At 36.4% G+C, this 18712-nt stretch overlaps 1 pseudogene; it reads left to right on the top strand.

Moving 5' to 3' along the window:
- Positions 1–15460, top strand: part of LOC116134774 — a 30957-nt pseudogene extending 15497 nt beyond the window's left edge.
- The last annotated feature ends 3252 nt before the right edge of the window (positions 15461–18712 follow it).

Raw genomic sequence — 18712 nt, 5'->3', positions numbered from 1 at the left:
CGCACCCAGGAGTGATTAATCCTCTGTCTATCCACCATAGTCTTGATACACTCGTTGATACAACCAATCACTACCGTACTGACAGCTCTGAATAGAACTGCGTTAGGCTAGTGTCAAACTACACCAATCGGTGCACAAGACGCTCCGGTGATCTCAAGTCTAAGGATCACATGCACCACCATTCGTTAGAGGATTTGTTCCATAGACACTGGGGTTACCATCCATATGGAATCCTCTGGTGGGTCAGTCCAGTGAACTTGCTACGGTGTATTCGCCTACAGCAAGCACCCATGTGTTGCACCAGGTTGTCACCAAACAACCTTGACAAGTGAGATCAGTCACGACTTTTCGACAGGGTCGTTCAACACTATGATAGCCTTACCGTATTATTTGTGCCCTTACTTCAGAATAACATTGGGGCTACGGCTGTTTCTAGAATGGCCACCATATGTGCTCATAGGGCTCTCACTATCAAGATTTGAAACACTTGATACCCTCGTCACGGTTCTACCATTCTAAGGACATATATCAATACATATTGCAATAATAATGATTTACGCAATATAGAATAAAATGCCTTTTATTATTGATTAATGAAAATTATTACAAAGAGTCAATTCTACAATAATTGATTGGCTCTAGGGCATCTACTCTAGCAATTGTCTATTTTAAAAACATATTATTATGAAATAGTTCCATAAAGAATATTATTTATAGTCAAGGACAACAATCCATTAGTAAAGTAATATTCTCACTTGTCCTAAGTGGACACAGAAATATAATTTCTAGAAACTAAAGAAAGATCATAATAATCATCAAGTTCCAAGAAACAAGCCTATAGGCAAAATCAGACGATAAGATCCTACAGCTAATATAGCATCACATGTTGCATTTCCAACTGATAGGTCCACCTCTCCCTCGGGAAGCAATGTACTCTACTATAGTTCCTGCACATCAAAACAAATGTGAGTACCACATCTTGTGTCAATGACCCAAGATGTTGACGAGAGAAGCTCATCTCAATAAAAAACATACCTAACGAAGAAGTAACATTCTTCTTCCTTTTTGCTAGGAAGGCCTTGCAATCTTTCCTCCAGTGGCTGGGATTCCCACAGTGAGTTCAAACACCATTTCTATCTACAACAACTCCTTCCAACAACTTCTGGGTCTTTTCTTTTTCACTTGAGTTGGCTTCAACCAACGTCAATGTTTCTGACATTTTCATGCCTGACTCAGTAGCCTTCAACATATCCAGAAGCTTGGAAAGGGTATTCTTCTTATCATCCTCAATGAAATCATAGACAAATTGAGAGTAAGAATCTAGCAAAGACTGTAATATTAGGTGTATCGCTAAATCCTTAGTAAGTCTGCATCCCAAAATCTCAAGCTTGTTCATATACTCGATCAACTTGAGTATATGATCGCCAATTTTGGTACCCTCTTCCATCTTGCATCTGAACAGTGACCGAGACACCATATGCTCTCATTTCTCTGAAGAAAATGAAGAATAAAAGCCAAGTCCATTTTCTGGCACTATTGTCGTAGTAATGGTGTCATTGATGCAAGCACAATGTATCTTGTCATTTCTACTTTTGCATCATGTGTATGCTTCATATATCCATACCTAGTCTCATGAATAGAACTATTAGCAGGCTCTAGTGACAAAGCCTGCTCAATGGTGTATAACCTATTGCTTGACTGAAGTATATTGTTTATACTTCCATACCAGTCAACAAAATTCTCACCATTCCATTTATTTCCCAGTTCGATGATTTGTCGCAGTGATGATGGGATCATATATCTCAATTTTTTAGTGAATCTACAAGTACAGAATAAGTAAACATTATTACAATGTTTATTATTATTATTTAATAAGGTCTTTTATTAAATAATCGCTCCCACTATTTTCCTCAAGCAAATTGTCCTCACTATTAACTCGAGAAAGCCCATTGCTTTCCTAGTGGATTGAGATCCCATCTAGCCCATTTTAAACCTTCGCTTTGGCGGACAAGCCAAAATGGGTTGATTCGGTAGGCCAACAAACTTAATCCATACCAGTTGATAACTCCTACTACTAACCTCAAATGTGAAGCAAGCCAAAAAGCCAATCACACAATTCAATGGCCTAGCCATCGTCCTCAAGTGTGATTCTCAGTATCAGTAGAGTGGACACTACATGTCGCCATGTACACACAACAAGTGTACTTCTCTACTATGCTTATGACTCGCTTATCAACCTTCACTTTAGCGAACAAGCAAAACACATCATTTCAAGTCAACCCATCACCATTAAGGAAAACTCCAATGAACTTTAACCTCCCACTGGTAGAAGTATACCCTTCGCTTTGGCAAACAAGGTTCCGACGAACAGTGGTTTGATTAAACCCATGGTGATGGAAGGCATACACATGACTTAATATACTTTATTTGAAGGTTTTTATTTTATGTCTCACCAGTTTTTATCTTTATTAGCATGTTATAGTCATAACATACACCCTTAGCATGCATTCTATGCATTTAAGGAAACGTGTCGGTACATGGCCTAACTAAAACTGATTTCCTCGAGCCTAGAGGAATCGGTAGGTTACCTAGGGGTCTTATTATAAATATCTTGAGTCTTCAAGTATGATTGCCTCATCCTTGCTCTGTCTTCAAGTACATTACAAAATGCATCATACTAAATTTACAGTGAAATTAATTCTACAATAATTTTACATCAATAAATTTAGAAACCTCGATTTACATTCAAGGGGAATGAGATGAGAAGAGAATGTACATTGAGAATGTAGGAGAAAAACAGGGCACACAATCCCTATTTAAAATTTACAATCAGACATACCCAAAAATACTTTAAAACATTCACCACAGGTCCAAGGCTTATGTACCGGGCACCATGCAATTTTTCAAACAAGAATTATTGCATACATTCAAAATAATCAATTTTGAATTGGGTGGGTTGATTTATAAAAATTACCCTCTTGAATTTTGCAGACGATCCAGCATTAAAAAATGTTATAGCAGCATTCATGCTATGGCATAGTTTTATTATGCCATGGTGCACAATGGGAACAAATTTGTGCCGCAACAAAGTTTTATTTCATTGTGGTGCAAAACAAGCAACCCACACTCTGACGACTCGTTTGCGCTATGGTGTATTCTTTTTATGTTGTGACGCAATCACACAATTTTACAATTTGGCATGCAACATCGTCGTATTCACGTTGCGGCGTAGTTCTATTATGCTACCGCCCTCTACGAAGATTTTACGAAACAACGAAGTTTTATTTTGTCGCGGCTCAAATTGCGATTGCTCAATCATGTAACATAATCAAGCCGCGATGAAGTTTATTTCACCGTTGCCCAAATGCGCTCTTACAGTCGCTCAACGTTTTCCCATAATTACGCCATAGTGAAGTTTTATTTTGCCGCAGCACACTTACGTGTTCCAGGCTTACGAAACTCTATGCCACAGCATAGAAGAATTGTGCCGCGGCGCAAATCGTAGTTTCCATAATACTGTTCATGTGCGTATTACAAAAACGATCCAATGCAAATCCCTCAACAAATCCAACACATGTATTAATCAATTTAAGCATTTTTAACAGGTCAAAAAAACTAAACATGCAATATCCAACAATCAATTCAGTTAATCAATAAAAAATACCATTAAAATATATACGATCAAAACCGTAGGCTCTGATACCACTGTTAGTAAATCGATGAGCAGAGGCAGCAAAAAAACAAAAATTATTGCCCATCGATTACTCTGATTTCGCCAAGATCAAGGTCTAATATATATATTGCATGCTTAAACTGAAACAACAAAGATAATATCAATCCATCCAAGGATCAAAGATCTTATGCACGTTTGGAGGCTCCTTCAAGTGTCTTTGAATTTATTTTGCTACTGATTCAATGTAGAATCGCACGAATGGTGATCCATACGAAGATAATCCGAAGAACCAACCCTTGTTTTGCTAGAACAAAGGGGTGGCTTCAAGAATCAGAGGCTTTTAAAAGAATCAAGAAGAGAAAGAATTTCTCTTCAATCTTATGCCTTGGACGTGAGGGAGAGAGTGGGTAAGGGCGGCTGCCTCTTTTCCTTTTCAATTGAATAATGATTGATTGAATTATTCTTTTAACTCAAGTTGCACTTATATAGTGCATGAGTTAAAAACCTTATTCCTATATGGAATAGACATGGGCTCCAACCCTAATCCACCCTTGTATCCAAACACCCTTGTTATGGTATTTTATATTTAATTAATTATTATTATTATTAAAATCAATATATATATATGAAATATATTAACATTTAATTAATAATAATAATTCATTTAGATTTATGCGTACATATATTTAAATATAATCTCACTAATTTAATTTTAATATTAAATTAAACATAGGCAACAACCTCCACAAATTTAATTGCACTGTGAGATTACCAAAATACCCTTTCATCCTAAAAGACAAAAATACCCTTGTATAAATTGATTCTTAAATTATCTTCTAAGTGTGTGACCTGTAGGCTCCTCATCATATTGGTAGTGAGTAGTATCGCAATTAACACCAATTAATTGTCTCACTACATAGAGACCAAGATTGGCCCCTAGCAAGGCATCATGGCCACCCGATAGATTCGGATTCAGCGAAATAGCTACCTATCAATGATATGGTTATCGTGCAATCAAATCCTTTAATCATCTATTATCTCATCGAGATTGAGGTACAGAAATAGTGTTAACCTCGGTTACTCTCGATGTGTTTGTATTCAGTAACTGGACCAATGACCGGAATAATAACTTGGATTGAGCAACAACTCAATTCCATTGGGGCTACAAATTTAGTATCATTGCCATTTACTGAATTGCACAGTAAGATAACTTCTCCTGTACCTAAGAGTGATGAATCCTTTGTCGATCCACCATAGTCTTGATATACTCCTCGATGCAGTCAATCACCACCGTATTGATAGCTCTGAATAGAACTATGTTGGGCTAATGTCAAACTACACCAATCGGTGCACAAGGTGCTCTAGTGATCTCAAGTCTAAGGATCACATGCACCACCATTTGTTAGAGGATTTATTCCATAGACACTGGGGTTACCATCTATATGGAATCCTTTGGTGAGTTAGTTCAGTGAACTTGCCTACAGCAAGCACCCATGTGTTGTACCAGGTTGTTAGCAAACAACCTTGACAAGTGAGATTAGTCACTGTCTTTTGATAGGGTTGTTCAACACTGTCATAACCTTATGATATTATCTGTGTCCTTGGTCAAAATAATACTAGGGCTACGAACATTTCTAGAATGGCCACCGTATGTGATCATAGGGTTCTCACTATCAAGATTTCAAACACTTGATACCCTCGTTATGGTTTTACCATTCTGAAGACATATATCAATACATATCAATATGATTTACATGATATAGAATAAAATGTCTTTTATCGATTAATGAACATAATTACAAAGAGTCAATTCTACAATAATTGATTGGCTCTAGGGCACCTACTCTAACATAATGATCCTGGCTTATGTTTTATGGCAGCTAAGATGAAGGTAAAACACAATAAATATTGGGCAAATGTTGATAATATCAACTTAATGATATTCATTGCAATGGTATTGGATCCTAGGTACAAGTTATAATATGCATATTGGGCAATTGATAAAGTGTATGATGTTGTTAATGCTGATAAGTTGGAGAAAAAAAAGTGAATGACACGTTGTTCTCTTTATTTGAGGAGTATAGTTTGCGTAAGGCTAGTCCTAATGTGTAGTCAAGTGAGCAATCTCAAATTGCAAGAGGGATTGAAGTTACAGATGCAAATGTTGCTTCTAAAGTCTTTATGAAGATTATGTTTAATCAGCAAAGGGCTAGATGGCATGCTTTGGAGCCCAAATCTGAGTTGGATAAATATTTACGGGAAAGCCTTGAAGATGAGAACGACCAAAACTTTGATATCTTGTGTTGGTAGAAGATAAATTCAGCAAGATATCAAATTCTTTCTTTGATGGCACGAGATGCTAAATTAACTTCAATATAAATATTGACTATTGGCAATGACCTTCAGTAAATTTAATGTTAGAGTAGGTGCACTAGAGCCAACATTTTAGCTCTTGTAAACTCATTTTATAAATGAATAAAAGGCATCACTTACTTATGAGCATATATACTATAGCATCTATTTATTGCGTATAAAGAAAATAGTATATGTTCTTAGAAAGGTTGAAACCAGTAACGAGGGAATTAAGTGTTATAAATCTTAATTGTGAGAACCTTATTAGCACAAATGGTGGGCCTTTTAAAATCGTCTGTATTCATAGTATAAATCTGACCAAGGACACATATTATACAAAGAGACTATCATCATGTTGAATAACCCTATTGAAAGGTAGTGATAGATCTGACATGTAAATGTTGTGGGCATCAACCTAGTGCAACGCATGGGTGCTTGCTTGTGCAAGTCCACTGTTAGAGTCATGAAAGTAACTCTATTTTGTGATAAAAAGATCTTATGTATAATTAAATTGAAGTTATATTGAGACAATTAAGAGAAATTATGAATTTATGTATAAAAATCATATTTTGAGTTTTTCTTACTAATTTGGCATGTTTGGATTGAAATTTGAGATTGTGTAAGTTGACATTAGGATGTGATTTATTTTCTAGGGTTGATGTTGTCTCATTTATGTTGTTAAGGGGTCAAATTGTCATAAGACTTAGGGTTGATTTTGTCATTTTTCAGTATGTAGGGAGCAAATGGATATTTGTCGTAATGTGTATAAATTGTTGGTAAAAGGTCGTGAACGGGGGACGCGCCAAACCCAAAAACCCTAGCCTCTTCACTGGAGTTTGGTCGCTGGCCATCAACCTTTCATCTTCCAGGCCGGCGACCTTTCACCTTCTCACGCCGATCGGCCACCTTCCACCGCCATTCAATGCACTCTGGCGACGTACGCCTCCCACCATCAATCTCTTCATTTTTTGGTGACCTTGGAGCTTCTCCGGTGTCGATCCAGCTTCTCAAGGTGCTGGCCACCCTTCCTACGGTCAGATCTACCTTCCATCTTGCCAAATCGCCGCCGTTCAATTGCCATCTCGCCAAATCGCCGCAGCGCCTCTTCATCTTCCAGCAGTGATTTCGCTCACTTTTTGGCGACATCTCACCTTCCAACCAGCAAATCCATCATCTCCATCACCTAATCTATCTTCCTGCACCCTTGGATCTACTTTTCGTCGATCGCCGTTGTGAGCCACCGTGAGCCGCCGCCGGATTTCGGCGAGTTGCGTCTGTTAGTCTTCCAGGAGTTCCCTTGGTCATTTTCATCCCTTCTTCACATCATCTCGTCATCGGTTACATCCTCTTCACTATGACCAGCTCCGTTCCCGACATTCCAACCTTCGTCAACACCACCATGAGCAGCTGAGCTCCTAGTTGCCTGTTACGGTGTAGGCGAGATCAAGATCGACACTCATGGATCTTCTTGGCAGTTCTCGACTAGTTGGATGAGCCCAAATGTTGGACATTTGGTTAAGTTTTCGTTTCAGTTTGTTTGCGATGCTTTAATATTATTCTGATGCTTGATGTGCTGAATTGATAATATCCATTGAAAACGTTTGTTGATATATAACTTTTTGCATAATTAGAATGTCGGTTTGAGATTATTGAATGTTGATTATGGCTTTAAATTGCTTTGGTACTGATTGCAATCAAGTTGTATTGGCATTTAATATCATTTCTACTAGGAATGCATTTGTTGCGTAATTAGTTGATTGGATGATATAAGTTGATAGGTTGTACTTGTTAACGTTGTACCAACTAGTGGTGTTTAAAGGTTTAGCATTTTTTGGCTAGTTGATGATAGTCTTTAACTAATCGATCTGTAACTAAGACGACGGGGAGACATGATAGATTATACCTAGATTGCCGAGAGATATTTTTATTGATTTGCCTAGCCTTGTAGGTTTAGGAAATTGAAGAGCGAGGAGAGGAATTGTGAGAGTTGGTCTTGAGTCAAACCAAATTCGTAGCGGCAACGCTTTTAATATTGTGTTTTAGTTAGCAATTTATTTGATGTTTTTAATTTCCTGTAACTAATTAGTTTCCTTAGTTTTAATCAATCAATTTGCCAATTTCTCTTTCGTTAACTCAAATATACATTAGGTCATTAGTCTTGCTCTTTGTGGATTCGACCCTGCTTACCGCTAACTACGGTATTTAGGTTTAATTTTGTGGCCATAAGACTAACCCATCAGAGGATTCCACACAAGATAGCAAACACAGTGTCTGTAGAATATATCCTCTTACGGATGGTGGTGCATGTTGTGCTTTGACTTGAAATCACTAGAGTGCCATGTGTAAATATCGATGTGATTTGACACCAAATCATGCCGTCTCTCTTAGTAATTACTAGAACGATGGTGATTGGTTACATCGAGAAGTACATTATGGCTATGGTGGATTAACAAAGGATTCATCACTCTTGGTTATAGGAGATCTTATCTCGGTGAGATATTTGGTTAAGAACTACAACCTCAAATCAGTGGCCATGGTGGAATCGAGTTGGTGCTCAAATCCAATTTTATATAGTCATCAGATTCGGAAACCAAATATAGAACATGCATTTTCAGGTAGACACTATTTTTGTATCTCAAACCTTGATGAGATATAAGATGATGAAATGGATCAAATTGCACGGTAACCATACTGTAGACAAGGTAAGCCTAATCGTCAATTCTTTGCTTACCAAGGAATCATGATGCCTTGCTATAGGCCAATCTTAATTGGTGTATGAAAGCACTAATTGCTTGATGCTTAATTAGTTATCGGGACACTGTCGGCAAAGTAAAGAGCCTTCGGGTCACACACATACAAGGTAGTTAAGTGAAAAATAGAAATGGAAGGACAATCTTGTCCTTGGGCTGAAAAGGGTATTTCGATAATTTGGGAGTCTAGAGGCATTTTCATCATTATGGGCGAAAATAGCACTCTGGTAATTTTGCTAAGGGGTTGACGCCATTACCCAATTTATTGGAAGAGGATTTAGCAAAATTGGATTCATATTAATTTTAATTAATATGGAGATATATTTAATTTAATTAAATATATATATTAAAAACCCAAATATTAAATATATATATATATATATATATGGATTAAATAAATGTATTTATTTAATTTGTTTATATATATTTATGGAATTAAATATATAGTTTTATTTATTTGATTTAATATTTAATATTTAAATAGGATAATTTCTCTAGGAGATATTATTCTTTCCTTTTAGGATTAGTGGAATCCTTCCAAGATAGGAATTCAAGGATTGTAATTTTTATTGAATTCCTATTTTGAATTACACTATAAAAGGAAGAGGGTTTTTATAGTTTGAGTAAGAATATTTTTTTGGCAAAAAATAGTTTGAAATAAATTGGACTGTTTTTTTTTCTCTCCCTCTGTCTCTCCCATTCGCACCAAAAACCCAAGCCACCTTGTGAGTTTTTCTCACACAATTTCCGCCACCACCACTTAAGCCCTTTGATTGATCTAGTAGTCTATCCTAGGGTGATCTTGAGCCTACCTTCATGTGGATACCGATGGACTCAATCCTACGTTGGATTGATAGAGACTAGTTAGAGAGATCTAGAAGAGGAGCCGCCAATGGAGGTAAATCACATAACCTTGCATGGTTGCTATTTTTATTTTGATTAATTAGCCGAAATCGTGATCTTGGGTAAGGGAATCGTGCCATGGCAAGAATAAAATTTTTGTTCTTCCGTGCTTGCCATGACACGATTCCTACAAGTGGTGTCAGAGCTTTAATTGGACTATTAATCGCATATATGTGATTGTGTGCTAGATTGGCATGTGTAGGTTTTTAATTGTAGAGTAAACAACATTTTCCCACCCAAGGTTTGACGAAACTACAAGTTTCCACCCATGGTTTCATAAATTCCAGACTCCCACCCTTAAATTAACATCATTAGTTTTTTCTCAAATAACCCCCACATCTCAAATTTATCTCAAATAACCCCCACAGAAGATCCCAGCCAAGCCAAAATTCCAGCCTGATTCCAGCACCATTGGACCTCCTCGACACCACCATCAACATCCCCTTATCCTCCTCACCAAAATCCCTAACTTTTCCACTAGAGTGCACCTCGGCGAGGTGTCAAAATTTGGTTGGAAAAGTGCGACAACACACGAAAACCTAAGGGAGGCGACTGTGATCGACAGGCAATTGTGATCGGCGATATTGGGGGTTTTGGTGGGGGGAAGTTGGTGATGCTATTGGTGGTGTTAAGGTGGTTTTCGGTGAGAGGATTGCCAAAATTTGGATGAAACGCCAACTGAAACTAAGAGCGACGACCAGCGATTGGGATGTTCAATCAGGTGGGGAGGTTAGGGGTTTTGATGTGGGGGTTGAGGGGATTGTAATGGTGGTGCCGGGAGGGGTTGACTACGCCAAGAATAGGCTGGAATGGCTTGAAATCGTCAATGGAGTGAATTTGAGAAGTAAAAGGTTATTTTAAAATTTTCTGATGGAGTGAATTTGAGAAGGGAACGGTTATTTTGAAATTTTCTAATAGGGTGAATTGAGAAGTGGAGGGCGATTTTGAAATTTTTATCTTTGAAATGACCATTTCACCATTTTAATTGTTAGATTAAACAGTTTTCTATTAATTTAAGGATAGAAATTTGGAATTTATGAAACCATGGGTGGGAACTTGCAGATTCACCAAACCTTGGATGAAAAAATGTCATTTACTCTAACTTTTATTTAAATATATTTATAAAATTCAATAATAAGGGATTATTAGACAATCCCAATTCGCGCATGAAATTTTCGTTCTAAACCCCTATTTAATTGGGTCTAACGAATTAATTTCCCACTGTTAAATGTGATAAGGATGGGCCGCCTGGAATAAAACTTGGGCATTTAATATGCATTCAAGTCACTATCTGTTACACGTGTTCTCGTTCCTAAGGTTTAATTTTCCGCAGATTTGACTCACCCATTTCTGTCCTTTTCCACCAACAGATGGAAATTAATAGGCTTGACTTAACTTTATTGACTAGATTAAAATAAAATGAATAATCAAGCTGTGAATGAGGAGGAAACTATATATATTTATAAAATTAATTTATATTATCTCTTCTATTTGTTAATAGAATCCGAATTATTTAATAAATTTGATTAATCCTGAAGAACTAGGTAGAGATATTAATACGAGGTTGTCCTCAAAGAGAAGCTAAGAGCCTAAGACCTAAGAATCAAAATGCCTTCCTTGAAATTCTTCGTGTTGTTTCTTGTTCAGATCTATCTTGCAAGTTTTCTTACCGGTTTGACAAGTGCAGCTGACCCAACATACCTTAATCACGATTGCCCAAACGCAACAACTTTTTCCAGAAATAGCACCTATCAATCCAACCTTAATTTTGTCCTTTCTTCACTTGTCTCTAATGCCAGCCGCAGGAATGGATTCTCCAACGGTTTCTACAACGCCACCGCAGGCCAAGACCCTAATAAGGTCTATGGTCTCTTTCTTTGCCGTGGTGATGTCAGTCCCACCACCTGTCGAGACTCTGTCAATTTTGCTACCTCAGATGCTCTTAAACTTTGTCCCGTTCAAAAAGATACTGTAATATGGTACGACGAGTGCCTTTTTGGCTACTCAAACGTGTCTATCTTTTCTACTATGGACGCTAGCCCAATGATTTTTCTGTCCAATGTAAATAATGTCACAGAAGCAGCCCGGTTTAAGCAGCTACTAGGGAATACAATGAACGAAGCAGCAACTCAGGCTGGTGATTCTTCTAAAAAAATTTCTACAAGAAAGGGAAATTTCACAACCTCTCAAACACTGTACTGTCTCGTACAGTGCACACCAGACCTATCAAGTCTTGAATGTGATAGTTGTCTTCAACAATAGTTGTCTTCAACAATCTTTTGAAGGTTTGCCGTCTGATAAGGTGGGAGGAAGAATTTTGTTTCCAAGTTGTTATAGCCGGTTTGAGTTGTACCCGTTTTATAATGAAACAGCTACTGCCGCACCGCCACCGCCACAGACGCCTGTGCTCTCTCCTCCACCTCCTGTTTCTGTAGCTAGCCCTGAAGGTAGAGTTGAACTAACGCACTTTGATTTAAATCTATTTCTTTTTCATTATTTCAAGTAAAATTAAGCTTTATCATTTTGAATTACCGAAGATACATTTGTTTATTTATTATTCTAAGTTGAACGCACTGCCAAATTTTTATTCATTTGTTAATGTTTTGTTTTTACTGTTAGCCACGATCAAGCAAAGCTTGATCCATGGCTTGAATCAAGCAAAGCTTGAATTTAGTCATTGGTATAAATCATTAGCATGATTCTAGCATGTATTATAAGTATAAATAGAACCCTTTTATATTGGAAAATATACACCTAAAGTACAATTTCATTCTTTATATTTCTCTTTAGAGTTCTAACATGCTATCAGAGCCTAAGTTTAGGACAGCGAGTTGCTATTTCTATGGTATATGCTTGTCTAGGAAAATTCTGTCACCAAGACGATAATAGTCTTAGAAAACTGGGTTTCAAATGGGACTACTTGTGACCTTTTCGATTTCCTGGGAATTTTCTTGGTATATTAAACCAAATAAGCATAGCACTTACTACTATCTTGGTTTATTGCTCTGCACTGTCTAGGACCTCTGCCTTTGCCATTACAATCCCCTGCCTTTGCCACACCTCCGCACGCGTTCCACACACGCCTTGCCTTGTCAGTTTTGCCACATCATCGATGCCTTGTCGTCGTTGACTCGCTGTGCCATTGTTGGTTTTGCCACGTCATCGTTGACTTACTAGGCCATTGTTGGCCTTTGCCATGTCATCGATGCCACGTCATCATTGACTTGCATATCATCGTTTGCTTTCTTGTTAGCATTGACTCTATTTCAGGATCAACTATTTTGTCTTATTCCAATCGCTTACATCAGCTCTTCACCCAAGACGATTTACGGAGTTAGTTTCCAATCTCAAACTGGAATCTACTTTACCACATTCAGCTTGAGGGGGTGTTAGCCACAATCAAGCAAAGTTTGATCCATGGCTTGAATCAAGCAAAGCTTGATTTTAGCCATTAGCATAAATCATTAGCATGATTCTAGCATGTATTATAAGTATAAATATAGCCCTTGTTCATTGGAAAATATACAATTGAAATACAATTTAATTCTTAAAATTTCTCTCTTGAATTCTTTGCCTTTTTCTATAGAATTCTAACATTTATATTAAACCATTTCTAAAGATGTTTTGAGGGGAAAAACAGAGATGATAATATTCAGATTGTTTTACAGCTTATAGCTATTTTTTGACTTTACACTAAAAATTTGAGCTTTTTACAAGAACTGAGTACTTCTGAATCCTAGTGTACAAAACAAAAGTTTTACTGTTCTTGCAGGAAAAAGCGGAATTTCATCTTCAATAATCATAGCCATCATTGCTCCAATTGTTGTCGCTGTAGTGCTTTTCATAGCCGGCTATTGCCTCCTAATTAGGAGAGCAAGAAAGAAGAATAGCCCTCCACCGGAAGATAATGGTAAATCTTTAAAAAGCTATTTTATTAACCATCCAAACAATCTTTTACTTCCCATTGTCTGTGCATAAATGCTATATTTGCAATCTTTCGGAAGACTAAATATTTATTTTCTGGCTGTGCAGATGGAAATGATGATATTACAACTGTAGAGTCCTTGCAAATTGATTTGGGGACAATTGAAATAGCCACAAAAAAATTCTCAACTGATAACAAGCTGGGCGAAGGTGGATTTGGTGAAGTTTACAAAGTATTCATGTTGTATTTATTTAGACATAGTCGGTTCAGCAGATGATTTAACGATTTGTTAACGAATATTCTCAGGGCATACTTCCTAATGGACAAGCAATAGCTAAAAAGGCTATCAAACAGCTCTGGGCAAGGGGCAGAAGAATTTAAGAATGAGGTTGTATTGGTAGCCAAGCTTCAACACAGAAATTTGGTTAGACTACAGGGATTTTGCTTGGAGGGAGAGGAAAAGATTCTCGTCTATGAATTTGTGATGAACAAAAGCCTTCACTATTTTATCTATGGTTTGAACTGTCTCCATGAATTTCAACGATTCATTAGTCTAATATCCTTGTTTTGCATTTGACCACATTGATTCTTTTATTCATCCTTTTTTGATGGGAAGAGTTGCTTCATTATGCATTTGAACTCAACTCCTAAATGGTTTAATTTGAGATTTTGATTTTGACATATGCAAACCCTAAAAGATAAGCAAAATTGGATTGATCAAGACGTTATAAGATAATTAGAGGCATCGCTCTAGGAATGCTTTACCTTCATGAGGATTCTCGATTGAGAATTATATATCGTGATCTTAAAGCTAACAATATATTGTTAGATGGAATATGAACCCAAAAATTTCTGATTTTGGCATGGCAAGGATAGTTGGAGTTGATCAAACTCAAGTGAATACAAATAGAATTGTTGGGATATAGTAAGTTTTGACTACTACTTGAGGAAAGCATATTAATGAATTCATTCATTAATTATATAGTCCTAACTGTTGAATCATCAGGAAAGGGAAAAAATGTCTACTGATGGTTTGCAAATTTCTACTTGAAATCACAGCAGAAAGTTACAATGCGTCTTTGGGCTTTCTTATATCACAAATGCATTCTTCATTTGGTATACCAAATAGCTCTAGGCATAACATCTGGAGAACCCATTGGTTAGCCTTAAATAAATTAATGTGTAAACTTTTCCAATTAATTTTCAATGGTTTCTTGTTATCTTTAATAGTAATATTATCTCTATTACACAGTAGTTACATATCTCCAGAATATGCTATCCATGGGCAATTCTTAGTGAAATTCGATGTGTATAGTTTTAGTGTCTTAGTACTAGAGATCATTACTGGTAAGAAAGAACAACGATTTCTATCAAACAGATGGTGCTGAGGATCTCATGAGCTAGGTAAGCAAATTATATATTGTATTTCCCCTTTAACAGAGTTAGTATCTTTACATCAAATAGAGAGCGGAGAAATAAAAGAGGTAGAACTAAAGCGCATTTATCGTGACTAATTTACTATTTCAGGCTTGGAAACATTGGAGGGATGGGACACCGTTGCAATTGTTAGATTCGACTTTGACAGAGTCTTACTCGAGAAATGAAGTGATTAGATGCATCCATCTGGGGTTGTTATGTGTCCAGGAAGATCCAACTGACAGACCCACAATGGCAACAGTAGTTCTAATGCTTAACAGTTACTCTGTTACTCTTCCAGCACCTCAACAACCAGCATTTTTCCTTGGTAGTAGAAGGGAGGCTAGCATGGCAACAAAGGAGTTTGACTTTGATCAATCTAAAAGCAAGTCAATGCCATGGTCTGTTGATGATGCATCAATTACCGAAGTATATCCTTGATAATAGGGTGTTTTAGAATTTAATTCACTTGTACAACCAAAAGTGACAAAAATGCTTGTTTCTATATTGTAGTTTGGTGAACTGAAGGATCCTTCATTTCATATAGTGATCCTATATTGGCCAACTTTATTCAGGCAGATGTAGCCTGAAAGGGAGGAGATGTATGCTCAGTATTTTCTTGTTTATGATATAATTTTCATTATGTGCTGTCGCCAGCCTTGATGGTATGCTCTGTATAAAACAGAGTTTTCTGAGGAAAGAGTATCAAATGGTTAATTTGTCACAACTTTCCATTGATTTTTTAATCTGCTGCATTTTGAGTCTTTGAAACTAAACTAATTGAAATGACCTTTTATTATACTTGAATTATTAGTCAAATCTTTTAAAAATATGAGAATGGGCCCAGAAAGTAAGAGCGGAATTGGACGTGTTGGATAAAATGTTACGCATCTTGCATCACTTATGTCACTATCCATTAAATGTGTTTTTCTCTCGTCTAAGATTCCCCAGATTGGACTCAAATTTTCTGTCCTTTTCGTGAAAATTAATTGGCTTGAATTATTTTTATTGACTTGTGTAGACAAGTCTTCTCTGCTAACCCAAATGTACGCATAGTGATCACTTGTGTCCACATTACATATCTGATTCACAATCACAAGAAATAATACAAACATGTCAGAAGATACAAAACAAACCGGAGATATTGTACTTCACAAATGCTGAGACATAAACATCAAAATGAAACCTTTCATGATCTTTGGGTTTCTCTTCCTATTAAGCTTTTTGTTCAGATTCAGCAGTGCAGCTGAGTGCTACCCAACATACGTTTATCGCTTCTGCTCAAACACAACAACTTTGGTTATGGATCCCTTACCCACCATTAACTAGGCATATTTAATGATCTTGTGAGTTGAAAAGCAAATAGTAAAGCTTGCATTGCTTTGTTCAATTATCGTTTTTAATTTTTGTAATTTATTTCACATGCTGTTAATCCGCTTCACTCGATATTATTCATAGTATTCGAAACTGTAAGTTATTTGTCAACTTATGATTATAGTGTAGTAACATTAGTCATGGTATGAACACCTCACTTTGATTTTAGCACAAGTGTTTTTGTTTAAATTTCTAGTGTGACGACTCTTTATCAAAGTGACCACCTTCAATTAAGTTTTTTTTTGTTATATTGTGTGAGCACCTCAGGGTCAGAGTAGTTACATGTATCTAGCAGATATTATGTTAAACATGTATTGCATTTCAATATTCCTATGAGCTGTTTTTATTTTCTTTATGAGATATTGTTTGCGATCCATAACACTTGTCAATTATTTACACAATGAGCTGGAAAGTTTGTTTTCAATGGTCAGTGGTCCCAAGAGAAATGGAATAAATTTTTCATAAAGGTGAAACCATAAAGTTTTCTTGTTGGCCACCTATCCATTTGCATTGGTCAGATATTTTCTATATAAACTCTTCTCCAATGCAATTTTTTTTAAGCTTGATTATTTCTTTGAAAGTACTCTGAATTTTCCTAAATGTTTCATTTGCTATTTTATCAGGTATCAATGTTTAGGTAGGCTTACAAATACCTTCGTCAAAATACTTTGAATTTGTCCTTCCATTCTACGTTGGTTAAGTAGCTGGTGCCTGAAGATTGTTGAGTTGGTTAAACTAAAGTGGATCTTTGTTGTTATACCTTAAGAGGAGCTCAAGACTAACCAGGTGGTTTCGTATACTTGGAGCTTGCTGAGGTAGTATGTAGTCTGACCAAAGGATAGAGATTGAAGCGTTGCTAAATAGGGAGTGCTTTTGTAACTGAGGTTTAATATTTGGTTTTGTAATTAAATTGAAAAGTTTACCATAGTGGATTAGCTTCATTCTAGACTTGGTCCCATAAATGTAGGCATTTTTCTGAACCATGTAAAAACCTAGTGTTTTTTATTTCGGTTCATATTTGATTGTTTTATGTTTATGATAAATGGACACTAAAATCAACTTAGCAACCCCTCTGTTTAGGTTTAATACATTGGTAAGGTATCAAAACTTTCAGAAACAAATACCAGGATGCCTCTGGGCCTAGGTACTCATTATATAATACATATAATAAATACGATATACGAAGAGAAGAAACAAATTAAGAGCAAACAGACACTGTTAGATCCCATCATCATTTGCTTCCGTTAAAAAATAGGGCCAGCCTTCATAATTGGAAGAAAATAGATATGGACATTAATTCTTGAAGCCCCCACTAAGAATTTGATACTTCAATTCCATGGTATGGAATAGCCCCATAACCTTCCATCATGTCTGAACCCTCCATTGGAAATGACTGCTCAAAAATAATTTGTAGTTCTTCCTTTGATAACCCTCCTTGAGCTGTAGCCCCACAGCCTTCCACCATGTACAGATTTTCCATTGGAAATGAGTACTGCTCCAATAAACTTTGGAGATCTCTATATATATTAGATGAACCTATGTTCCCTTTTATGGTCTGGTTTTCATAAATTTCACCAGCGGGATCAGGGGGGCTTGATGAAGAATAATCATCAATAGATAGCTCTGAGGATATTGGAGACTCCTTATAGCCATCCATGTTTTGATACTTCTGGAGCACTGGCAAGTAAGGAATCGACTCCATGTGGATTATTCTGGTTGTCTTCGATGGCGGCTTGTATTTCTTGAAAGCATTTCTTACTCAAGCGGGTGTGCCACTAATTTTTAATCTCGTTGTCTGTTCTTCCTGGAAGTCTTGCTGCAATAGTGGACCGCCTGATATAGATATAAGAGATAAGAAACATGTTACTAAGGTATAAAAATGCCCTAAGAAATTATTGCGAAGCATTCCATATAATCTTAGTTTTGGAAATTTCACAAAATAAGTAAATTCTTCAAAGCATCAATTATCCACAACCATGAATGATTCTCAATTCTCAACTTTTTTTTTTTTTTTTCGAAGTCTTAAACTTTAAATCAAAATCAGTAAGATCTTTTTAAAACTTTTCTCCAAATTCTTTTCACTGAGAATCTCATAATTTTTGTTTTCTAATACCTCCGACCAAAATAAAAATAAAAAACAGTAAAACCTTTTTTATTTTCGCAAAATAATAGCATGCTTGCTATTTAATGAGTTAAAAATTTCAGTTTGAGAAAATACTCTTCTTGTGTCAAAAATACACACTAATATCAACACCACCAATCAGAGTTCAATAATTATTTAAAGATAAGATAGTATTAGCTGTCAAAAACCTAGACCGC

The sequence above is a fragment of the Pistacia vera genome, unplaced genomic scaffold (assembly GCF_008641045.1).
Source record: "Pistacia vera cultivar Batoury unplaced genomic scaffold, PisVer_v2 Contig291, whole genome shotgun sequence".
In the NCBI taxonomy this organism is placed as follows: domain Eukaryota; kingdom Viridiplantae; phylum Streptophyta; class Magnoliopsida; order Sapindales; family Anacardiaceae; genus Pistacia; species Pistacia vera.
Note: the sequence above shows the minus strand (reverse complement) of the source record. Positions and strands in the feature narration are given on the sequence as shown.